This window comes from Haliotis rubra, unplaced genomic scaffold (assembly GCF_003918875.1).
Source record: "Haliotis rubra isolate DU_JTF1 unplaced genomic scaffold, ASM391887v1 Scf951, whole genome shotgun sequence".
NCBI classification, from domain to species: Eukaryota; Metazoa; Mollusca; class Gastropoda; order Lepetellida; family Haliotidae; genus Haliotis; species Haliotis rubra.
In genome coordinates, this window is record NW_025767692.1 from 200,781 (window position 1) to 227,469 (window position 26,689).

At 40.4% G+C, this 26,689-nt stretch overlaps 1 protein-coding gene across 4 annotated transcripts in view; it reads left to right on the forward strand.

Annotated features, from left to right (window-relative positions):
• Positions 1-3,164: 3,164 nt before the first annotated feature.
• Positions 3,165-26,689, forward strand: part of LOC124264952 (roundabout homolog 1-like) — a 72,778-nt gene continuing 49,253 nt past the window's right edge. Inside the window, exon 1 of one of the 4 annotated variants that reach the window (XM_046699734.1) lies at positions 3,165-3,228. The gene's annotated coding sequence lies outside the window, so the exon portion shown is untranslated. Of the gene's footprint in view, positions 3,229-9,483; positions 9,701-10,549; positions 10,625-25,238; positions 25,310-26,689 lie in introns of those variants that run through there. The other 3 variants (XM_046699733.1, XM_046699737.1, XM_046699736.1) reach the window with 3 other exon arrangements.

A 26,689-nucleotide genomic window follows, 5' to 3' on the forward strand; every position in this document is an offset into this window, starting at 1 on the left:
ATACGTGCAAATACCTAGTTGCGGGTACAGCAACGTGCAGTGAACTTAGACAAAGTAAAATGTGTCCCAGTCAACCCAGCTGTGAATGGGTACCTCGTTAGGATGGGAAAGCCACAATAACTCGGTGCGCCTAGTGGCAGCAAGAGTTGTATACTCCCCAGGGAGTTGAGATTGAAAATACGATGTGCCGTTGAGATTGACATCCAGTGATCGAGGGAAAAAATACCAGCGCCTTGAGCATGCACTTTAGATGCTTGGATATGTGCGCTATATAAATATCCTATAATAAAAAATAATAATATAATAATAATGACATGAATCATCCAAGTGATCACACCTGACCAATCGATCCCGTTAGTCGCCTCTTACGTAAAACAAGCCAGGCTGATCTATTTATCATTCTTTTAAATATAATTGTTTCTTTTCACAATTTTCAGAGATACGTATCGTCCACTTACTTCATTCTAACATTCATTACACTTATTCCCCAAATGCTGTTGAGACGGCCCCTAATCCACATATCTGATGCCTTTATCTGTGTTAATAACGACTTGATTATCTCAGTTGATTTCATTCTGTCATCGTTAATTCACTTCGCATGTCATGCGCACATCACTCGCGAGCACTTTCACGTGCAAGTTATCAAGTGTAGTACATGTCTGGCGATACGGTAAGTGGAAGCGTGGGCCCCGTGTCACTGACATGTAAACAGACAGAAGGGATTGTCGATAGCTGTCACTCAGTTATGTAAATCTACTAGTTGTTTGTGTTCGACACACATATAGACAAGATGCCACTGCTTCCGTGATGAGTGTTTATTTGTGTGCGCGGATTGGTTTGGACACAAGTGACTGGTTGTGGAGGTTTTGCTAATGACTAGTAGTATTAATATTAGTAGTAGTAGTAGTAGTAGTAGTAGTGACAAAGCTTGAGTAGCAAAAGGAATATCTACCACAAATTATACCACTCAAGTAGCTACCACAACTTCTACCCCCTACCACACACCTCCCCAACCTCTACCTACCGCTACAACCGTGCCACTAAGTTTACCCCACCAAGCAAATGTTAATTCTCTTACCTGGGTCTCACAGTGAATTCTACCACCACCTCCTACCACATTTAGGCCCGCTACTTCTATCTTCTACTCAATTGCCATTTCACCCTACCACTGCTAGTGGCAGCAGCTCTGTGCCACTTCTACCTCTGCACTGCCACTTCATTCTACCACTGCATTTGCAGCAATTGAGCATTTCTAATGTACTGCTATTTCTGCTACCATAGTACTCCTAGTACTCTACAGCTACCTCTACTTCTACCTCAACCACATTTCTAATTCTACCACCGCTACTACTCTACCCATTTCTACTCACCACTCACTACCTCTACTCACTACAACTTCTACCTAATTCTACCACTGCTACTTCTACCTCTACTCTATCACATTTCTGTGTGTGCTGTGTGTGTCACTGCTACTTCCTACCAATCGCTGGTCTAATTTCTCACTATTTCTACCTCTACTGCTGCTACTTGTAATCCCTACCACTGCTACTTCTACCCTTAACACTGCTACTTCTACAACTGCTACTCTACCTCTACCACTACTTCTCTACTTCTGCTCCTACCACTACTACTTCTACTCAATCACTACTTCTACCTCTACCACTCACTTCTCTACCACCTCTAACTCCTACCACTGCTCATCTTACCCTCTAATTACTTCTACCTCCACCACTGCTACTTCTACCACTGCTTCTCTACCACCACGCTACTCTACCCTCACTTTCTACCTCTACCACCGCTACCTTCTTCTACCTCTACCTACTTCTACCACTACCACTGCTACCTCACCACCAGCTTCTCTCTACTTCTACCTCTACCACCACTACTTCTACCTCTACCACTGCTACTTCTATCTTTACCACTGCTACTTCTATCTCTACCTCTGCTACTTCAACCGCTACCACTGCTATTTCTTCCCCTACCACTGCCCAGCTACTTCTACCACTGCTACTTCTACCCCTAGAAGCCACCTGAACCACAACTATTGCAACATGAACCACTACTACTACTACTTGGACGGCAACTTCTGCAACCTGAGCCACAACTATTGCAACCTGAACAACATACTGCTACTTGAGCAACAGCAACAACTGCAACTTGAACCACAACTATTGCTACTTGAACAGCAACTGCTGCAACGTGAACCACTTCTTTTGCCATTTGATTGATTACTCCTCCTGCTTGAACCACTAACATTGCCACTTCTTTAACTAAAACTGCCACTTGTGCCAATACAATTGCCACTTCTACCACTAGTATTGCCACTTGAATAATTACGTTTTCACCTGAACCCATCCATTGCTGTAGCCAGCTGAATCACAACTATTACCACTTTAGCCACTAGTATGGCACCTTCTGCAACTACTGTCTACAACAGAACCCATAAGATTATATTTAAACCACTTTTATTACCACCCTATTGCCACTTGAACCAATACTATTGCAACTTCTACCACTAGTATTACTGAACAATTACATTGGTACTTGAACCCATTATATTGCAAACTAAAATACAAATATAGACATTTCAATCACTGATCCTCTTCGTCGTGTCACTACAGTCAAAATGTCTTCTTTTACTGCTTGTCCTACTACAGCTGCGATTAGTGCAGCTCCTTCTACCACGGCAGCGACCACCCCGGCAATGTTTCCACATCGACAATGCAGCACAACGACACTGTTGTATAGCGTTTGTACGAACACTTTTGAAATCGATAAAAAAGCCTCAATACAGAAAAAAAAAGTCACCATCGCGTGAAGCACATCACCACCATTTACCGATCCCGCCCTGTCGGCCATGATTCGTATCATTGCTCGCTGTATCGGTTTCATTGCCAAGCTCTTGAAATAGAAATCATCGTCATCATTCGTTTACCACTTTAGATAAAACATTGCTTCTGAGTGTAATAAACTTTCATTAAAACTATGTTAGTCCTAACCCCCGGGCCGTCAGCCCGACCCCTGGGGAAGAACGAGTGTGCTTGAAGGACCCCCTTGCACTTATCCGCTACTATGCTGGCGCGATCTGTTCCAAGCCGCGCTCCGATAGCCAAATACAGCCATAGATTCTCCGCAGGGTTACCCCATGCTATTTTTAGATTCATGTCGTTTCCACATCGGTCTTACTCTTAGACATGGCGGAGTAGGGAAAAGCAGGGAACCGCTACGGTAGGTCAAAATTAACATTTCTTGCGGATATAACTGCGCAATATTGCTTTTGAAGCTCATGCTATGCTGATGTGGTTGTTGTGAAAGTATGACGTGGTTTTCGAAGCTTTCCGTATGTTTCTTGTTTGTGTTTCACTATCGATGGGGGATGGGGGCACCGGCGTCTTATCACCCACTGTCGACAGCCTCTTCCCCTCCCCACAAAATACTTGCAGAGGCGCTGTCCCCCTTGATGCCTCGCAGCCACCATGTTTTCTGTACAGTAAAAAAACGATGCAGGATTTGGTGGGGTATGCAAAGTTACAAACTCTACTCCCAACTCTCAGGTTTTAAGATTAGTTTCAACAAGTTGAAATACTTTCAAAAGATTCAGAAGCTGGAAACCGCTTTTTTAAACCACTGGTTATACACCACTGTGGAATGTGTCTAAACCGCGCGCTACCAGGCTCCGTTTTTTCCTGGGGCCTTTTTTCCTGTAGTAGGCAGCTATGACTTACGAAATGCTATGCTACTTTTAGAAGAGGAATAGACTAGAGTGCAAGTCATAGTGGATGGTGGTGGTACGCAGATTGGGAGAATATCAGGCACGCCCTTGAGGAATTTCTTTGGGAAATGTCGGGAGATTTTCTTTTATGAGATCCTTCACTACGCTTGCCCTTTCAGATGAAATCACTTCTATTGACGGTTGTCATAGTTTAGTTTGGCGTTCTACACTGTAACGCCCAGGACTATAGAAACAAACACGGAACGAAATACGGAATCCAGGTTCCAGTGAGAAAACTACTTTCTTGTGAACTTCTTTTCAACCTTTGTTCAGTTTTGAATTTTAATCCCAAACGTTGCCTATTTCAAAATAATCTAACTGTCATTAAAACATGTTATTTAATTCCTTCCACACCAGCGAGCGTTAGTTTGATTCAGGACAAAGTTATTAGGTTTAGTGATTGAAACAGAACTGTGGTAACCAGAGATGTTATTTGCCTACCCAGCCCTTGTTACCCCCGAGATAACGCGCCCCCACCCCTGAGCCCCTCCCCCGAGATTTGCTCTGGGGCGGAGACGTAAACTGATAGGACTTCACAACGTATTTTCCTTATCTGCTGTTTAACGTCTATGGTGCCTGTTAAAGAACATTGTTCCAAATGTACGTTGAAAGAGCGACCGTCTCCACCTTTTTAAACATTTGACTGAAAAAAAGCAATTGGATTTCTTTTGAACTACTTTGAAGAAAGGCCGGTTCCATTTGTCATGTCCTGGAATAATTTATGCTTTGAAAACGCTGTGTATCAATGTTTTTTAGCCGTATGATATGATCGTGAGTCGACCCGATGTAAACTGAAACCCAAGATGGTTGGGGTTTAGAACATGGTATCCGTGTCGCTCCTGTGACCTTCTCGAATATTAGGAAGCTATTTGGAGCGTTTTGCTCGCCATCTTATTGCAGCTGTTGAAAGAGAGTATAGGACTACTGCAATGTATCTAAATGCGGTCGTGGTTATATAACAGGCCGTATACTGGAAACGTCTGTTGTTAGGACAACGGGTCGTGCTAGTTAATTCCTGGAACTGGAGAGTTTATGGTGTCCATCTGATCGTGTAACGTTGCGGTCAATACTTAATATTGTACCGAATGCATATGAAATATACCATTATTTTTAAAATGAGCATTTACGTCTATTACAAACTATTACATCCTCCACCGCTTTGAATACATATCCTGTTATTCCTTTATGAAGCAATTCCCATCACGTTAAGTAAACTTATAAATAAACATCTGCGATATGACTCGGTAAAACGTTTCACAATTGATTCCCAACAATCATGAATTGTGGTTTTGTCGGCCGTTTGTCAATTGCACAGTCTCGCGGTTAGTATCATTGACCACGATGTGATGTATGTCGAGTTCATTTCGTCTCTCGCCCACCCACTGAGTGGCATAAAAGCAATTTGTTGCATGTCTATTTCAGTATGAGGATTATCGTCCATGGCTCTGTTCTCTCCAGACAGGCTTTACGTTAATCTTGAGTAAGAAGAATAAGCCATGGCGAACGGTAAATGTCTCATCCTCTTTTCATCTTTGGTCCAGTCTTGATGTCGGTTCCATCATCTGTTAGTCGAATGAATAACGTGACGATTTCAGATAGAGATGTGCAGTTGTATATAACGTTTTCGTGTCACTTTCATCATGAAGGTGATCTTTTTACAATCTTCATTCGGGGGCTGATCCAGCGATTTGAGAAATAGTTGGAGCAGTTGGGTATCATGGGTGTTCTATGGGAAGCTTGGGGGTAGCTCACAATAGTAATCGTGAAAGATATACGGCCCCTATTCCTAATCTGTGTCCGCTGGTGTTTTTTCGCAATCGAAATCAAAGAATGACTTTTTCTTAAGTTCTCTAGAACAATTACATAGCTAGGCTAACTTTATGGAATAACGTAGAACAATACGTCAATACTAGCGATCTGTATTTCGTTTCATTCGCCCACTCAAGTTGTGATATTAATGTTTTTGGATACACGTCAAATTCATTTTCCACGACCTTTTGTGAAATACTAATGCACAGTGACTGTATTCGGTATTGGATTTCACAAGTATGGTTACTGATTTCATCGCGCTGCCTTCTCTGTGCTGGCTTTGGTGTCTTGTCTCCGGGGTGTCATCACGCCTGGTGGTGGGGGTGGTCTGGGGGACTTTGTGATCAGAGGTAGTCACTGTACAGCGCATCTCGATCCCCTTCCCCGAGTCACATGTTTTTCTGCCGATACCATAAACTCATCAGACAGATAGGGCTGTTGTGTTACTGGCACCAACAGGGATTGGTCTGAATTATAGTGGCAAGAATCGTGTTGTGTAGATGGACTTTTCATTAGGTTTGTTGTTGTTTTGTATATACCATTAGTGGCGCCGCACTATGAATGGAATACATTATTTTATGAAATCAACATCAATCTAGATTATTAAAAAATATAGCCATCTGTATTGCAACAATTATAGCAGCTGTAGTATTAGTGAGACTGTCTCACAGTCCCAGAACCACATTATTTTACCCTACTGCACAGCCCTCCCTGCAATGCTTAAGCCCTAAATGAAGCAAGTCTAGATTCCCCAAATAGGTTCAGGTCTGAATCTCCCATCTTACTAGGGCTCCCTTTCAATTTAAATGGGTTCATTTGTTACTATCCAAATTATATATATTATAGCGTTAGCCTATAGGAGTGGTCTGGATGGATCGAGAACAGTCGATTTTTAGAACACGTGATTTTGTTCTTGAAACCTTTTTTCAGCAATTGATAATCACGTGATAACTTTTCTTTATCGAAACGCCATTTTCTTTTAAATTTTAAATCCATGGTGGCGGTTTGTAGTGCACCGAGTTTATGGAGTAATACAAACTGTTGAGAATGGAAGAATAGCGTGGCAGAACAGGGTCACACACACCAATAACACATTTATGTAGGCACTCTATTTAAGTAGAAATGGGTTTCTGAAATGGGGTCACTCAGTAAGCCTATCAGAAATGCTGTGCTAAGCTAAGCTCGAGAGTCCTGACACACAACATATGCCAGAGAGTCGCATGTTATACAAGTACACACATATTCGTTCAACGACTAGTTCACAGATATAGTTCGACAGAGGGCAACAGTCACATATTCTTTTAATCCATCCGCATTCATCAGAAGCAGTTCGTGTAAACGATATTCTTTCTGTGTGGTTGGTTTTTGTGTTTTGCTCATGTGTTACGGTCCTGTAATTCAGTCGGATAAGCATCGTACATTTCATTATCTCAGTTTGTGTCATTTGAAACTTCATATAATATGTTCAATGAGAAAAAATAATAGATGAAGATGGTTTGCTGTTAGAATGTCCACGTTGAAATTTAAAGAGAGAAAAACACACAAACTGCACTGTGTCATTACTTTTAGATATTAAGAAAATGCAGGCAAATGATTCCTTTACTTGTCAATAAATGATCACGGTAACTCCAACAAAAAAGCTAGACATATTGGTTCAATTTTTGAGTGGAGAAGATTTAACAAAGCTAAAGATATTTAATGATAACAATGGTGAAAAGGAACATGACGTCATAACTATGTTTGTAATAACTATATATAAGGCTCATCTTTGTGTGTACGCATGTATCTTTGCTGTCACAAATTATAAAACTATATTAGTTTTATGACTGTACAGAAATATACATGATGTATGAAATGTATCGACCACTTTGACAGGACTCACGTCATGATGTCAATGTAATAGAATAATTCAATTTTAAATGACAGTTTCGACGATGACAGCGTTTGTAATTATATTTGTCTGAACACACACAGAAGACACGTATTTCACATGTACTAACAAACATTTGAGGCAATTTCAGCTGCATTTATTAGCCTTTCAGTATAATTATCTCTTTAACCTTCCAGTGGTCAGCAAATGTCCATTCCATTCACATTCGGTCATTTCCTTGCGGAGATCATTATCATAATTCCAATTCCGCTTATTAGCACCCAATGCATGTCACCGGAAGTTAAGTAGGTCACGTGCTCTAAAATTAACCGACATAGGCAACATGACTAAATGATTCTTTAAATAGGGCATGGAAGGTCGAACAAGAGAAAGGATTAATGGGCTAGGTTTTGTCGCAGGTTCTGTTGCGCTGCGGGGGTAGATTTATTTCTTGATTGTGATGGGGAACATACGTTCTCAGCCACGCCTAGTTTTATGCGGTCCCACCAGGGGGCGTTGTTTGTGACGTCATCGTGACACAGCAGGGCGGCACAGGGCATAGTCATAACATTATCATATTGTTTCAGGGAATTTCTTCCTTAGGTAAATAACGCAAATGGTTTGTGCCAGAAAAGATAATAAGTCGAGTTCTATTCTTCCTAGGGAAGAATGGACGGAATCTGTAAAGAGTATGGTTTTACGGTTATACGTCCGTTATTAATTTCTGTTTTTAATTTGTGGTTGACGGTCTGGAACATTGTCGGGAAACTAAAATGGGATATAGTTCCCAGTTCATTCCTGATGAACATAACTTGTCATGGACACACATGTGTACCATTGCTATGCCCTGATAGATGGGACCTGCTCCGTGGTCTTAGATAGACCATCTTCTCGGAGAGCGAAAGGTCGGTTGTTCAAGCCCCTGTCATACCAAAATACCTTAGATGATGAAACTTGTCATAGAGACACATGTGTACCATTGCTATGCCATGTTAGATGGTACCCGCTCCGTGGTCCCCTATTCTCGGAGAGCTGAAGGTCGGTTGTTCGCGGGCGTACCAAAATACATTTAAAGATGAAACTTGTTGTTCCCCTGCCTGGCGGTATAAAGGGAACCAAAGAAGGATTTGTGACAATTTATACCTTGAATCCATTATAATTGCTTTACAAGTCCCCATGAAGCCCATGCCATCTAAGCTGTCACACATGTCATAAATAAACGTGTGTCATTTCTATATTATGTAACATTTCCAGACACCAATATGTGCATCAACTGAGACCAAGTAACAGAAGCTGTATATCGAAAGCTCAAGTTTTAAATATCTCCAGTTTAGCTTATAAGTGGTGGATATTTGTGATTTACAAACTGTAAATGTGTTTCTCACCTAACACATTAAAGGGATCAATATTTGCTTTAAAAAATTAAATCAGTTCTGAGGAATCAATTCTCCGCCATCAGAGTATTTATTCAATTGATTTTCAACACAACTTAAGTGTTATCTCTACCATTAAGCAAATACAATTCCGTAACGTTTAATCTCATTGTGTTAGAAAAAGTGAAAGTAGAAAGATCTTCTATCATGTGTTCTATGTATGATATGAGTGTGTTGATTAACTAGCAGACTGATGTTTGAACTATACTATACACATGCTTCGTTGTTGGTCCTAGTGTAAACCATTTGATGTTGAAAACCGGATACCGGTAACCTTGTCTGACTTGTATGAAATGGAATTCTGGGATACATCCCCAGGGGAAAAGGAAAGAATAAGAGGAAATAGATACTTGACCAGTTGTCAATGAAACATCATTATACCATGGGATTAATTAATATAATATCACAATATATCTGTTTTGCAAAGAGATACATTACATTTAATCAATTATATAACTTGAGTCACGTGGTGTAAATGAGCCAGATGGAAAATGTTACGTGCAATTACACATGTTCCGATTACATATGATTATGTCGTTACGCCCTGAATATGAATAACGTATTGTGTGTATGTTCCCATAGTCAATTGTTAAATCTCGACGCGAAGGAGTGATAAATACCAGGCGTCGGAGTCAGACAGGAAATGATTGGAGAATATGAAAGTTTGCTTTAAAATGATCAACCCTGACCGAAAATAGATACAGTATCATTTGGGAGTACCTCCGAGAGGCCAGCTGCAGAGACCAGTCACTACTCTCTGTTGAAGCTCCGTGCAGTGTTGAGTTGTTAGGCATTGCTGTGGAATACGCTGATGTGGTAAGTGCCTTCCGAACTCTCAGTTGCCCGTTCGTTGAGATGTATGGTATTTTTCAAACTTCACACACTTCAGATAGATTATTGTGGGGATTTCTTTGCAGTTTGCAGAATTTAATAAGTCAATGTATAAGGACTGATATCTTTTAATAAAAATCAAATTATTTCTTCAGAACTGAATAGCTTGAATTTAGCATAGTGTAAGAATCCTGGAAGTGTTGAACAAGCAGTGTTCATGTCACGCATTGGGAGACCTGGAAAACCTAATTGATGATATGCATTTTGCTGTTAACCAATTTAAGGATATTTATTGACATTTCACTGGGATCTATCCAACATACTTCGTGTCTGTATTGCTTAACATCACATATTGCACGCGTCGCTAAACATGTTTTTTTCATATAGTGTAATACTTTTAATGTACGTGAATGTTTAAAACGTTATATTTACAAGGAATCATTTTCATGACCCTAAAAGGTCACAAGTCGTGTATTTCATTTGCACTGCCTTTCTATAGACCGGTGATCAACTGCATCATCAAGTTTAACAACTAAAAAAATATGGAAATATCAAATGCTGATCTAACCTTTGCAATGCTACAAATAGTTTTGGATGCGTGACATATTTCAGCGATTAAGAACAGTTATCAAAATCAGCCACTCATTATTGGCATTAGCCTTGTTTCTTATACCTCGAAGCATCAGAACTACTCGACCAATTAGCTAGTACATACATCTCCCCTGAAACAGATGCCGTGATGTAGCAATTATCGTGTTGTCATTACGTTACAAGCCTGGTCAGACGCCCCAGGTGGTCAGTCTGTTCCACATGTCCAGCATCTGACCATCTGACAGCGTTCATCACTTCCATCCCTCTGTTTCCACTCTTGACCCCAACACAATCACATGGGACTGACGGGATAACGAGGTTGGTAGAGTAGCATCTGATTGTCTCATTGTAGATGTTCTTTCGCGTTACTTGTTTCTTCAATCGTCTTGTTAGCGCCTATTTGCTGTCAATGATGTTGAAGAAATGTGATGAATATAGGTCAGAGGAAAGCAGGACACTGCTCCAGGCCTTCAGAATGGGAAAGGTTCCTTATTACATTCTCCTGTCAATGTACATGACTGTAATAGCTAATACCCATGTCTTGTCTATTTTGATGGTTCCAAGTTATACAGCCGACTTAAATCTTATGTCATGTCTATGTTTTTAGTTTTTATGGATCCTATTTATCAACCAACTCCAATCTTTATTGTGGACATTTTCTTCTATATTATATTCATTTAAAAAATTCTTTATTTCAAAGTATGATCAGTGAGTTAAACTGGAAATCACGTCTTATTTCACTGGTTATGTCAAGGTAGTTGCAACAAAATAACATGAAAAACAACCTACATGTTTCAAGTATTTGAAAAAAATTGTGAAATTGTATTAAGCATAGACAATGTTTTATTGAAATATGAAAAAGAAAAGGTACTTTTTGAGTCGTGTATGAGTGAGTGAGTATGGTTTTACGCCGCTTGTAACACTATTCCAGTAGTGAGTGAGTATGGTTTTACGCCGCTTGTAACACTATTCCAGCAATATCAGAGGGAATCTGGGGGACACCAGAAATGGGGCAGCACATTGTACCCATGTGGGTAATCGAACCCTGGTTTTCAGCGTGACGAGCGGACGCTTTAAGCATTAGGCTACCCCACCGGGTCGAGCGTGTATGAAATGACACATTCTTGAATATTTAGCATCACCACCATGAGGGTACATACGGTAGCATGGAAGTTGAGGAAATGTTTCAAGGGCGGGGCATCCTCTCTCTCCTGACTACAATAGTATCCACTAGGGTCTTTATTATTTTCGTATTTTTCCACCGACGACACAATCGGATTAAAAGTTACCGAGCACAATGTGTTAACCCAATGTGGGCTTATGTCCGCCTGGTGTTCATTTATTTATATCGTGAACCCGGAGCCAATGCAGCGAGCCGCTTTCACATCGTAAGTTACGCATTGTTTATAACGGGTTGAAGTTGGAAGCGGCTGATTTCCAGATGTGACCGGACGCGTAGGCCGACCACTTTGACATTTTAGAGGTCAAACCTTACCCCGTATCCCCGGAATGGGGAACAGGCTTGTGTTTCTCCCTCCCCTCCTCCCCACCCCTCCCCTGGTATCTCCTGAAGCATCACGAGTACTGAACCTATTTGGGGAGTTATTTCAACACAGCTGGTCTGTCCATAGCCAGACTGAAGCTGAAATCCGTTTGGGTTTTCGCATTGTGGAATTTATATAGATTTTCTTTTAGCTGTTATTGCTATAAGTCAGGAAGACGTAGTGGAGAAATATCAAGGTTGCTTGATGTACAGTTGGTGTACAATTATGTATGGGAAATTAGGCGTTTCCTGTCGTGTGACATTACATTCTGTTCACCCGGCTTGACCCCTGTTCGGATAATGTTGTCGTGGTGGTGCCGATGGTAGTTGCTGATGTTGGAGCTGGTTGTGGCTAGTGTTGTGGAAAGTCGAAGCCTTGATGATTACGACAGTGGAGGCTGTAATGTGTTTAGTAGCAGCACATGCGATAGTAGATGTAGGAGTAGTGGTGAGTGAGTTTAGTTTTACGCCGCGTGTAGAAATATTCCAGCAATATCACGGCGGGGACCACCAGAAATGAACTTCACACAATGTACCCATGTGGGGAATCGAACCCGGATCTTCGGCGTGACGAGCGGACGTTTTAAATCCCACCGTCCCAGCAGCAGCAGCAGTAGTAGTAGTTGTAGTAGTAGTAGTAGTAGTAGTAGTAGTAGTAGTAGCAACAACAATATCGGTACATTGCTATGACATTAGAATTATGTATACATTAAAAGTAGTAATTCATCTACTAGAGCTGTGACAGTACCCACAGTATTATTAATAATCAGTATCACCTGTAAAATCAGCAGCACCAATAACAACATCAGCAACATTAAGTTATTAACATCCGTAGTAACAGCAGAAATTGAAGCATCGTTACTAGCTATCGTCACTAACATCATCACCACGAGAAGTAGATCATGGTCGTGTCACCTTTCATTTACACAATCATTTGCCAGTAGCATCCAACTACTCCCAACAGTATCGGATGTACCTAAACACAAGTTCTGTTTATAATGCCTCAATCATATATAATGATATCTGTCAGCTCAGGCCGTTATGACAGCACATGACACGAGGTAGTTAACCCGAGCGGGCCCCACACAACCCATCTCTTCAGTCAGAACATTTGTTGCATGCTTTACGCTGAGGGGATCTCACTGGGTGCAAGTAGATACTTATTAATCATAACAGCAATATGCCCCGAAGTTCCCGTCTTGTCAGCTCTGCTGCTCGTATATAAACATTCTCTGACGGTGGTACTATTTTGCTCATGTCAAATAACAAGGGATCTCTTGTGTGTATATACACTGACTCATCTTCTGTTATAGGGAGATAAAGTGTGTTCTTATATCCAGCACGGGAGGTTTTATGGAACATGTGTAAAATTAGTTTCGAAGTTCGGGTTTGAAACTGGGAGCGATATTTTTAGTTATGCTTTCCTCCTGTCTTATAGACGGTTTCTGCTATATGTACTACGTCTAACACGACTGCTTGATATTCTGTGTGTACTGGCGATCGCGCATTACAAAAGCCAGACCAGTCGAACAGTTTATTGTAACATGAAGCTTATATGAAACTGATTTGAGTTCTGAAATACCACTGTCGTCTTTGTCAGTGAGTTTCTAGCTTCCAGTGAGTTAAACATAATTCATTTATACTTTATAGAAAATGAAATCGACTTGTGGTTCCATTTGGATGTCTGTCTACAGTGATAGAATGTTTAGATACAAAGGACATTAACGAGAGTTGCAATTTGTTTCTTTTCGCAAGGGGATTCTTTATACAGTCCTTAATGCGAAATCCATTCTCGTGCTAACCATCTTTGAAAGCTTGGCCGGATGTCTTTTGCTATGATACGGTGTCCAAGAATGACCTTTTCGCCTCTCGTCTCAAAGGACCATTCACACCGGAACGAAATCCGCCATACTTTCTCTCTGAGATCTCAGATAGGCTATTGTACTCCTCTGACTATTGTCAGACGTAGCTAGCGCGGACGCCAGTTTCAAGAAGCAGACAGAATGCCTCAGTAGACGATGCATTGATTTTATAGAGGTTATCACAGCCATATATTGAAAATCACTTAACCCCATCCTGACAGGGTTGTATGATATCTGGACAGAGAAGATAGGATGACCAATAACATCAGTTGCAGATATTATACTTAAACTGAGATATGCCACGGAGTAACGTTAGCATGTAAACCGAGAATCAAAATAAACTATAGCTCTCGGCTTTAATCACTTTTAATTTACAATTGAAATATTTTAAGTCAGATATAATTTATTCATGAACTGAACTGTCCTGGCTTAGTCAGCATTCATCGTATGCTTAAACATATTTTATAGTGAGTGAGTGTTTTTGGTTTTACGCCACTTTTAGCAATATTCCAGCAATATTCCGGTGGGGGACACCAGCGATGGGCTTCACACATTGTACCCATGTGGGGAACCGAACCCGTGTTCAGTGTTATGAGCGCACGCTTTAACCACTAGGCTACCCCATCGCTCCCATATTCTTGAAAGTATGCTACATATTAAAACATCCCTAAAAATACATCCTCACCTAAAGAGGTGTATCAGGAAGTGAGTGAGACGTATTTTACGCTGCCACTTTCAGCAATACAAAAACAATATTCCAGTATATATTCAGCAGCATCATGGGGGATGGTACCAGGAATTCGGCTTCACATGTTATACTAGACTAATGTTATACCTGCTGGGGATGCAATCTGGATCTGCGGCGTGACGAACGAACGCTTTGACCTCTAGGCTGCCCATATGCAGAAGGCCTTTCATTTTCAATATCAATTAAAACAACCAGAAACCTTATATCTCAGACTCGTCCTGATTATGCCTGTAGATTTGTCAGCACCATACTACTCTGTCTCAGACCCTGAAACACATTATTTTCCCTACTGCCCTCCCCGCAGTGCTAAAGCCCTAAATGAAGCAAGTCTTCATTTCCTTAGGTTCTGAATCTCTTGTCTCCCTGGGGCTCCTCTTCAATTTATATGGGTTTGTTTGCTACTATCAAAATTATATATAGTCAGAGATGTAGCGTTAGTCTAGCCCCATACCCGTGATGCCAGTAAGCATCTATAAGATCCTGAAACGGTGTGATAAGCAGAAATATTGGGCAAAGCAGCGTTAAACCAATTTTACTTTCCGTTACAAAAATGCAGTTGAAATAGCATTTGGAAATGTACAGTGCTTCCATAATGAACATTCTGCCTCTCTACCTATCCAGCTTGAAGTTGTATGCGTGTTATTGACAAACCAATTCAATTTTCCAAAGCCAATTCTGTCAATATGTTTTGAAGACGCTTCAGAAAAGCTCAGATGCCGCTGTTTTATGTACCACATCACGATGTGTCTCTGAAGGATAAACTAATGCTTGAAGCTCTTATGAAATTGACCTCACTTCTCACCATTTGGAAACAGATGTCCATTGACGCCAAAGGGGAACGCTGGTTTTCTGAGATCCCCATGGGTGAAGGTTTGACCGGAAAGACCACTGATGCTGGGATATTACTTTCCGTTATTACTATTGAACTGCTGTTGACTGCCATCTTAAAAGTATTGATTCACAGTCGACATTTCCTCGTCCTTGATAACACCTCCTTGAGGTTATTATGATACATGGTGTTTACTCCGATTGAAAGCATTGACCAATAGACGGCCACGACATGGAGTCGCTGGACGAGGAAGTGGTCAGTCAGTGTTAATTAATGAAAATACAGCCAAGGCCCACGTGTAACTGATCGCCTACAAACTGATCATTCGAAGGACGATACTGATTTGACCTGACCTGTTGGAGTGACCCCGGGCTAGTTGACCTGGATGAGGCTTCCCGTGTATCCTTCGTTATCAGGACAGAACTGCTATGATTATGATAGCACCAGCAAATTGGCGTTAAAGGAGGTTCGCGGAGTATTGAAAGGTTGATTAATCTAAAAGTAATGGTTTGGATGATTAAAATAGGTCGGGAAATTATCACGAGTATTAATGGTATTGATGCATTGTGAGTGGCATCGGCAGACGTCTGGGCAATAGATGCTGCCCACTATCTCGTAGAAAGCTTATCTTTAACTAGTCAAGGACACTTTTGGTTCGCCCACTCTGGATATCAAGGTTGTCCTTCTTGTAAATACTGCTAAAAAATTAAAGCATCCCGTTTTTACAGCATATCAGCAGTAGCAGTAGCAGCAACAGCAACATCAGCAGCAGCAGCAGCAGCAGCAGTAGTAGAAGTAGTAGGAGTAAGAGTAGGAGTAGGAGTCGTAACACCAGCTGCAGAAGTAGTAGTAGTGGTGGTGGTTGTAGTATATTTCTTAGTATAGTTACATCACACGCTGTTTCATATGTAAGCTGCTGGCAAAACATGTGTAGACAAGTAACTTCTGGATTAGACGAAAGTATTGCAAATGTTATCAAAACGTTACTAGACTTAGGTCATTCTAATATATCACTGTTATTAACCATTACTTAATATTGAGCCATCATCAAACATGGGTGTATACTCTCTTTTGCAGATAAGTATACATTTTTGTAGCAATAATTACTTTATTACGGGCTATTTGGGTTTGCCTCTATGAGATCAAAACGTTTAAGGTGACATTTTCTCGCACCAGTCAATGCTTCGAGTGCACTCAGAAGTCGTCTACAGGAACGTCCGAGAGACCATAGTTACAAGTTGACAACGTTGATGACATGGTCACTGAATCATGGGAATCACTTACGAAGAATCGCTTTTGAAAATGCATATTATTTACTTGTTTTGTATCATTATGTAGTTCCAGATGCAGGACACTGATAGATATTATATAATCACCAAAGGTTCCACGGTCCTGTCTGCAATGGTTATGGGTAACGAGTTAGTTAATTGGAGCAGTTATCGGGATAAATGATACATTTGATTAACGTCTCCGAAGAACAATCGAGATTATAGCGTGTGATTACAATCACATTTGAATAAACGCATAATTATTTAATCCTGTTTAAACGTTTTCGTAGATAACCATTGCCTTCAATTATAGATTGTGTTTCTCGCAAGCTTGCAACATTGAGCTTGGCAGCGTGGAATGTAGACTTGCACAAGTCTCCAAGGTAATAATTGATACTTTACATGGAAAGACTGTACTGTCCGCTTATCTAGACTTGACTCTTAAAAGGATAAAAATACTATATATTCATGGGCTAAATAACATTCAGTACAGCCTTGGAGCAAGGCTACGTGGACTGCTGTTGCAACACATTCGTTTTATAAGCAGCAGGAACTTTCACAATAATTCCAGCTATCTGGGGATTTAAAAGATGAGTGAGTATGAGTTTTACTCCGCTCTTAGTAATGTCCCAGCATAACACAACAGGGGACACCGGAAAACAGCGTCACACATTGTACCCATGTTGGCAATCGAACTGGGATCTTTAGCGTGACGATCGAACACTTTAACCACCAATTCAACCCACTGCCCCACTTAAAAGTGGAGATACTTTGATTCAGAATTGCCAACTCGGTTATACAAAGTTTGAACGATTTCCGTTCCTGTGATAATAGACATTTAATTAAATATTTAAATGCAATCAGTCTATAATGTCATGGCTGAAAGATATGTTGCAATACCATTTTAACTCACTCAATCACTCTTAATGGTTTATGCGCCAATGACGTTTTATTATTCCTAATCGTCTGGAATGAAATTTGTTTTCACATTTCAATTTCACAAATTCACATAAACCATATCAAATAAACCAAATTGAATCCACAAAATCAATTTCCACCATGGAAGACTTCGTCACTAATAATACCATTGCACTAATTAGATCCGTCGTGAAGCCATAATCTGGTCCAATAACGAAGAAACGAGACAAAACGAGATGAGAATTGCCTCCATGTTAGGAACCATCTCAAAGATAATGTGTGTATTTTACTTTTGAACTTGCAATCTCAACACATTTGACCAATATCAGAGGAAAGTTGAAAAAAAACCATGTTCATAGAAAAGACAGATAAGAACCAATTTGAGAAGCATAAAACACAACCTAATGTGTTTTTTTCAGACACAAAGTTTGTGACACGCCCTAAGAACCATGCAGGTACACCAAGACGTGAACAGACGAGATTTATCCGTCAAGTTATCAGGGTTTTCACGCCTCACATAATATTTGCTTCCTCTTTCGGCTTTGGCTCGCGGCCATAGCTACCTCAGCAACCGGTAGGGAGGGATGTGGTGTACAGACAGAAGGCCCTGTCTACCCACTTTGCTAGAATATTTATTGGTAATGTGTAGTGGCTAGATAAATAGTATCTGCAGCGTGAGAGTCTCGCTTATGCTTCGCGAGAAGATACTTAAATGTTTACATGAAACACGATGTACCTGCGTTTTTTTTGAAGGAACGAAATCCCATTGCTTGAATCTGGCAATCTTCCAAATAGACCACTAACCGCTGAGATGACTTTATAACTTGTGATGAATTGCTTGATCCTATAGTCGAATTGACTCTGAAGTATCGTATAGTCTCGAAAACCGTGTTACGTGATTGCACGAGAACAAGGTTGGGCAGGGATAGAATGACACTTAAAGAAACTTAAAGAAGGTTGGATGATCGATTGAACTGTAGATTGATTCAGTTTATTCACTGTACTGGTGGAAGTTGGGCCGATGGTGTGTGGGGGGGTACTGTCCTGTCTTATATACTTTGAGGGTGGTGGGGAAGCACAGAAGTTAAGGCGTTCGCTCGTCACGCCGAAGACCCGGGTTCGATTTCCTACATGGGTACAAAGTGTGAAGTCCATTTCTGGTGTCTGTGAGGACCATTTTTCAACATCCTAGATAACAGCACAAGGACCAACATGAATTTAATTTCATTGGTCTTTAAGAAGAGCAGCGGGCCAGGAATACGGTCAAACTAAGCTGTGTACAATCTGTGTGTGACGTGGAATGTATAGGGGTTCTCCGTCGAACAATGCACCGCGGTGCCATGAACATGGCATATTAACGTTTCCTGCACATAATTACCTTGTTATAACACAGTGCGTGTGCATCCTAATCAGTGCATTGGCAAACATGCATAGTTTCCTAAATGCCGTTTCAACATATAGCTCTTATCAGGGGTCCCGTGCCCGATCATTTTCAAATGATATACTTGGTATATCAGGAATGGCATATGTGCGTTCCTTTCGGACAAATACCGAATTCTTGCCAAGTATTTCTTCGCCATTAATTCATTAGAGCCATGAACATGGATATATTGAGTTGAAGTAGGGAATAACCAAAACGTCACGCTATATTCATATCCACACTGATGGTATTCAACATTTATGGGATATAACCTGATTACGACGTATGTATACCCATATATCACCCACTGAACGCACACCAAGACAGGAACCAAGACATAATTAACCATACACTTAGTTTGCATTTGGCGGAATTAGGGACTGGTACAATGCAGATTATACAGTTTACCTTTTTTTATTACTTCATGTGTCGACATTTACAATTCATACATTTCCTCAATGACAAGTCAAAGTCAAAAGAGTTTATTGTAATTAAGGCCCCCGGCCCACACACAAATATACATTTGCAAATAATATACAATATACAAGTAATATACATTAGACGTAATGTCCAAGTCCAACACCAAATGGACAATTTGCAACCGTTTATGTGGCACCTATTTGGGGAGGAAGACATTTTTTAGGTGTTTTGCTTATAAACCGAAAAATGGGACACTGAATTAACGGACTGCCATTTGTTGAATGGTCGTCTATAGACTAGGTGGGGTTTGTATTGCATTATTGGCTAAATGATGTCACTGATTGTGCATTGTTGGACACAGACGTGTGGGTTAATGGTTAAATGTGCTGTCTATGGACTGATGAACTTCACGTGAACGCCACTTTTTTCATGTTCATACCTCCATCAGTTCCTAGATAACAGATTCGAATATTCCCGAACAACAGAACCTGGTTAATGTCGGGCACTCCCTAGAAATGTTACCCACTCACATACCTTTTCGTCAACAAAGATATCAGGACTCGCAGGGAGGGCCTAGTAGTGCATGTACCACTTCTAAAGGCTATCTCACATTGACCCAGGTCCCTGGTACTCGCACTTGTTGCAAGATCTCTGTCGGAAGAGGGCGCTTCAAAGCGTCTAGTGTCACTCGAGTGTGAAGCACTCATCGGAAGTGTTCCTCCTCCACGTACGGAGGTATACGGCGTGTCGCACAACTAACTATAACTGTTACAGTGCGTTGCTTACAACTTAATTGGATGCTTTGTTTAATGCCCATTAAACACGTCATGTGGGTATGTGACCTTGCCCCTTCAGAGAACAACATTGGAAAGCTGCCAATCGGAAGTTATTTGGCTCCCCATTGGTTTCAAACCAAAATATTATTAACAAGGAGGATAGTTCTATAGATATCCAACAATCCCCCTTGTTCATCACACCAACTTCTAAAAGCCACTCAAAGAAGTCAAAATATTATTGATTGCCTCTTGGAATGTTTGTCTGTCACACAGAGTGTCTACAAGTTGCTACTGTCTTTAGGTTTTCAAACGTTATATCTTAGAGATTATTCAAAGGACAAACAAACAGGGAATATTATATATTACTAGTTTATCTGTCAAAGTAAAGATCACAGATTATTACATATTACTTATTTATTTGTCATACTCGGAGAAAGGAACATTCTTTTCTATTTATGTATTTAAACTGTCATGCCAGGAGAAAGAACATCCGATTCTTTCATATTATTATTGGGAGTTTCTTAACTTATCTTGAGTAGTATAAACTGAGAGGTAATAGAAAGCATACCGAGTTTGTTTTTGTGTATTGAAATTGAAAGAACTGTTGTCAGTTGTGATGATGTACTTTCAACCATCACTCATTCCAGCAACTTTGTTAAGAAAGTAATCTATGGCTGGGTAATGTTGTGTAAAGTTAATTTGTAAAATGAAAGCTGGGGTATGAAATGAATCTGTAACCACATGACCCCTGCCATGTTTGAAATGGCATACATTGGGACTAATGAAGCCAATGTATTGATTTTCCCAGATATGTTGTGGAAGTTCCCCATGAGCAGTCCTGTAAAATAAGTGAGTGAGCGAGTGAATTGTATTTTGTATTATAACTTTTAGATCAAATACTATTTCGAAACATAAAACCCTGTAGAGGTATCCTTTGACTGCTGACTCAGCATCAATGCAGGTCATGTTTTATATAATACAGCTAACCTGAGTTATTTTCAATTCAAAATCGTAAGTTCTACAAAATCAGCTGAGAGCAGTTTCCTTTCCTTCTCAGTTTATAACGGACGGTGGGGTAGCCTAGTGGTTAAAGCGTTCGCTCGTCACGCCGAAGACCCGGGTTCGATTCCACACATGGGTACAATGTGTGAAGCCCATTTCAGGTGTCCCCCGCCTTGATATTGCTGGAAAACTGTAAAACTAAAGTTTAACTCGCTCACCCACTATAATCGAATGTGCCTTAATATTGTGTGTGGAAAGTCGAACATGACTTGAAAACGAGAGCAGGTACGACGCGAATTTACGAAGACATTACTTGGGAAGTATGTGTAACCCAGGGTCAGCGGATCCTGGTCCCAGGTCGCGGCGTACTTTGTCACTTACCCGTCAATAACTCAGTTGGACTAGTAACATAAACAGTTAATATTTAGAAACAGTTAGTCATTACGTCGGTTGTGTAACTCCATATATGGGATACAGGCGAATATAAAAATGGCGTCTCTTAAGTATACACAACAGGGTGAGTGAGTGAGTTTAGTTTAAAATACGCCGCTTTTAGCAATATTCCAGCAATATCACAGCGGGGGACACCAGAAATGGGTTTCACACATTGTACCCATGTGGAAATCGAATCCATGTCTTCAGCGTGACGAGCGAACGCTATAACCACTAGGCTACCCCACCAACATACACAGCAGAAGTGCAATAATGTATAGCAAACAGTTCTGACATTAGGTGTTATCGAAACTCCATCAGTATACACAGTGCCGAAAACTACACAACGACGTTGTATATTTCACTGAAGAGTTGATAAAGATATGCTTTCTCCACATTAAAACTTCAGTGTTGATACAGTATCGTAAGTTATGAAAATCATTAATTTTAACTTTGTATTGTCACAAATTTACGTTTTTCATTTCACAAACCTAAGGAGGCTCTGTCGACATTTCTGTTAAATTCCTACCATTACTCACACCTGTAGGGTATTTCTTTCAACAACTCAGTAGCCTCGTTTTGGGATTATGGCCATATTTTCCTTCCACTGTTTATTATGACAGTGTACGACTGTAGTCTGATTTAAATAGACAAACGAGATGTCGCAATGGTTTCAATTTTGGCGTGTTGCAAAAACAAATATGCGCGCCAAGTGTTGACCTCGTTGACCTTCTCACCCGACTCAGTAAATCCGATCTGGACACTTACTAACATACGTTCGTTTGCGATTGTAAAAAAATACGTTTCCTTTTGGTGCAGCTGTTTGATAAAAGTATCTCACTGAAAGAAAAAAAGAAAAGCTGCAATACATATATCAGCTCTGTCTTTATTGGCTCTTCAGCTTCTACATTTCTTTTAGACACATTCCACCCAACGGTGAGTGTTACGTTTACAGAACGGTTAGTTACCAAGAATATTGATGATTGAAAACATGACTATCTTGACAAAAAGTTGCTTTAAAAATGCCTGTATGTTAATGTTTCGGAACCTAAATTTAAGAATACATTTCATTGAAATATACACGAAACTTCGAAAAATCTGTCCCATATGAGTTGTGTTATCGCTAACAGATAACGTGTAAGAGGTGTAAACATGCCATCAAATACTATTTTATGCCATTGGCTGATTGAAATGTGTGTCTCATATATCACGCATCCTAGGTGGATGTTGTACAAACGTAACCAAGCTACACAGGATGCTGTGCTACGGTAGGTGGATAGAGGATGTGGAATTCGGGAGGCGATAAGACGGACAAAGTGTTGAACTACTGTTCTTCCCCATCAGGATTATGGATCAAGGGAACGGGCACATCAAGGTCACACACAACTCTCGCGAGAACTCACGCAGCTGCTTAAGTGAGCACGTGCAAGAGGCGATAAGTAAAATATGTCTGCCACTGTGGTTTATGGTTGGTATGTCATCCCGCCGGTGTTTTTCTTCCATGGCGATGCTTCCTGCTTATATTCTTAAAATAATGCTGTTGTTCAATTCCACATCTCTGAAATGTTTGCATCGTTGAGACACTTTACACCAGCTTCTTGAAATAATCTTTCGGGAAAAACTGAAATATATCCATTTGCTGCATATTACCGCTTATCTCAGAAAGAAAATGTCAGATATTTTGCACCTCATTACATAAATATCTCTCTCAGATTCCTGTACGCATGTTCATGATACACCGAAATCACAAACAACTAAAATTAAAAATACACTTTTACTTTTGAGACGCTGACCATCCATGTCCACAAAGTCGTGCATGTTCTGTTTGAGAGGCATTCTAGAAGTTTTAAGTTATAGGAATGACAAATCTTTATGGATGATCAACATCTTTATTGTACATAGCGACGTTTCGGTATCGATTCTTATGCCGTTTTAGTGCATATTACATCAGATTAAAATGAATTTGAACGCTCTGTTGAGTTCACGGTACTTGATCATAGGTATTTGCCAGTGAATAAGCAAACATTTTTGAGGGACAGTTAAACAATACTGTTGATCAGCTGGATCGGGAGTTACTGAGTGTGTTCGTCTTTCGTTTATGGCAGCGTTTCAAGTAGACTGCATTCCTGTGTTTTGTTTTGCTGAGTGGCACGCATACTTGTTGCTCTTCTCCAAACCGGAACTGGAGAACCGGGAGTGCTTCAACCGGGTCCATCTATGAGATATAATACGTACGGTCAGTACGGATTGTTTAAAGGTACACATTCAGTTGCCACCAAACACTGATATTAAATGGTAGTAGTTATCAAACCATACATTTGTTTTCCCACATATAAAGTCGGTTTTGTAATTATATACTAACGATGAAAGAAGGGATATCCGGATCTGCTTCCTATGATGGGAATATCAAAAACAGATTTCACATGTAGATACAGTGTTTTTCATTGATGTCTAAAGGCCCCGGATGTCTGAGCATCTCTTCAGCTTAAGGGAACAGACAGTGTTCTCAGCGCTGATACATTTACTGCACGCTGGTGCGCACGCAGACTCTATGATGTTATGATTATACAGGATAGCAGATTTCATCATATGCAGATACTGACTACACGAAGCACATGCACTAAGTGCACAGTTCCTGTTATATTGCTATAGGTGACAAAGTTCATATTTTATTGTGTACGCACTCAGCACTGAAGCTTGGTGTGTATTACCATGTCATCCTGACCGCGGTACCTCCATGATATTCATATGAAGGCAAGAGGGCGGCACATTCGGCAGTTGCGTTCCTTTCTGGAGCAAGCGACCTGATTGTGGGTTCGATTCGCTGTTAGCCCTGGTACTTTTAAGGTTTGTCAACACTGTGTTCGTGGGTTTCATCAGAGGGTAAACGTCTAAGCTGCATCACCTCAATCCATCTTCCACACATCAAGCTCACTGACCGTTCTATAACTGACATACTGTTCTAAATGGTCTTAAACCAAACTCGCCAATTGTAACTTGCCTCTGTCACGTCCGCATTAACAAACAACGAAAATTATCCGTCTCGAATTTCCATACTCACAAGCTTTAAATAAAAATTATTATTGAATGTGAATATTTTATCAAATGTTTCGATGCGTAAAGACGAGCCTTAGGATACAAACATTCTTGTATCTGTAATTGCTCATTTATATGTATTAAAAACTTCACAATATATTGTTCTCACAGAAACCGAAATATTAGCAGGTGCCACAACCATATGATTCATTGTCCATTAGATAATCGTTCATTTATAATCAAACCACTATCTTCCTCGAGACAAACCTCCAATAAGCAGGGGAGGCAATGGTGGATCTATTACGTCTATCAATTTTATGTCCTTATCTAACTCTACACGCCGCCATTGTTTTCTCAGCGGCTACTGAGAATGTTAAAGCATTTTTGATGATTTGGGCATATCAGAAACAAGTACCAAATGTCTGTTTGGCAATACACTAAGTTGTTTTTCTCTCGTTTCCAATGGTTACTGGGCGGTATACTGAAATCCAAGCTGCATTCCAACGTGTTCCTGGCTGTCGGTCCTCTCGCCGATCCAACAATGCCGCCTTTCTCTACTAAGCCATCTTGCTGAGGCTGGAGAAGTTTTTGCCCATTGGCATATATCCTTTGCCTTCATCTCATCCCGTGGTAGCGATGCCGATGCAGCTGTTTCGCCATTAGCAACATTATCATGTGGGATATGACATGCTTCTTTCAGATTGGTTTTATGAAAGAAAATACACGGCGTTGTGTTTTGTAATACCAAGGTAGGTACGCAGTGGCGGAGAAAGTTTATAGCACTTAGTCATTTAAGTCCACTCAGCAGATGCGTTTTGGTATTGTAGTATATTTTTAGATTGTTATACCTTACCAAGAATGCCCCAAGTGTGCAATATTATGTATCTGTGTTTCATATACATAATAGTTACAAGCCTTACACACTGGTAGTTATTTTAATCGATACTTTGTTTGACGAAATTGTTGTCATTTTAAAAATGAAAGTACCACATCAAACGTGTTGCTATCGGCAGTAACAAATTAACGTCATATTTAGAATATCTGATCACATTTAGCTGTCCAGACCAGGGTTTGGAATAACCAGTATTCGCTATACTCGAATGACTGTCCCCCCTACAGACTGGATTAACTGAAGTTTTCGTCGTGTTGCGTGGATGAGTGTGATTGTTCGGCTCTTTTAGCAATAGTTCAGCAGACTGACGAGACACAAAAAACGGGCTTCCCATGCTACACCCATATTGGAATAGCCATCAAACGTTGTATCCATCTTGGTAATCGAACCCATGTCTTCGGCGATACGAACTGACGCTTTTACCATTTTATACGTATGAAAAACTATTCTCTGTTCTACCAGCGACTATAACCAATCTCTCATATGTTAATAGACAATAATTGTACTAAAGAACAGTAATAAAAATTTATTTCAGCCAGCGATATTTATGTTGCCGTAAAGAGATGTCTCCCAAGCGTTGACACTACAGCGTACAGGGCACGCTGTCAAAGTTCATCGTAGCCTCTTATACAGCAGATTGCCTCTGTCAGAGATAGTTTATTGGCAGATGGTTGGAGAACAGCATGTTTACGATAACTGCTTGTCGGGAGCACAACAACGCAGCCAACTGTCGCCCACAAAAACGTGCTCCCACCTGATCTGGATCGCTGCTTTGTAACTTTGTAAACAGGCGTAATTAGACTTTGTGAACACTGTTGCCAGATATTGCGAACACTGTTTCTAGACTTTGTAAATACTTTTTCTAGACTTTGTGAACAGTTTGAAGACTTTGCGAACACTGTTTCTAGACTTTGCGAACACTGTTTCTAGACTTTGTGAACTCTGTTTCTAGCCTTTGTGAACATTGTTGCTAGACTTGCTAGTGTTGTAACAGAGGCGACGAGCAAGGCAATTTGCCAAACACCTATTGATGGTCTACGTCATTGCCTGAGTTTCAGCTATTTGATAAGTCTTTGCCACGACCTTTCCTGTCTATGTTTTTTGTAGTTTGTATATGATTTGTAAAGTCTGTGATTATCTTTTCTCTCGGATATAACACAGGTTGTAGGGTTAGATATGAACGCCAAGTTCTCTTCCCTTACACGATAACCAGCGTGTTACGAGAACATATTGGGAA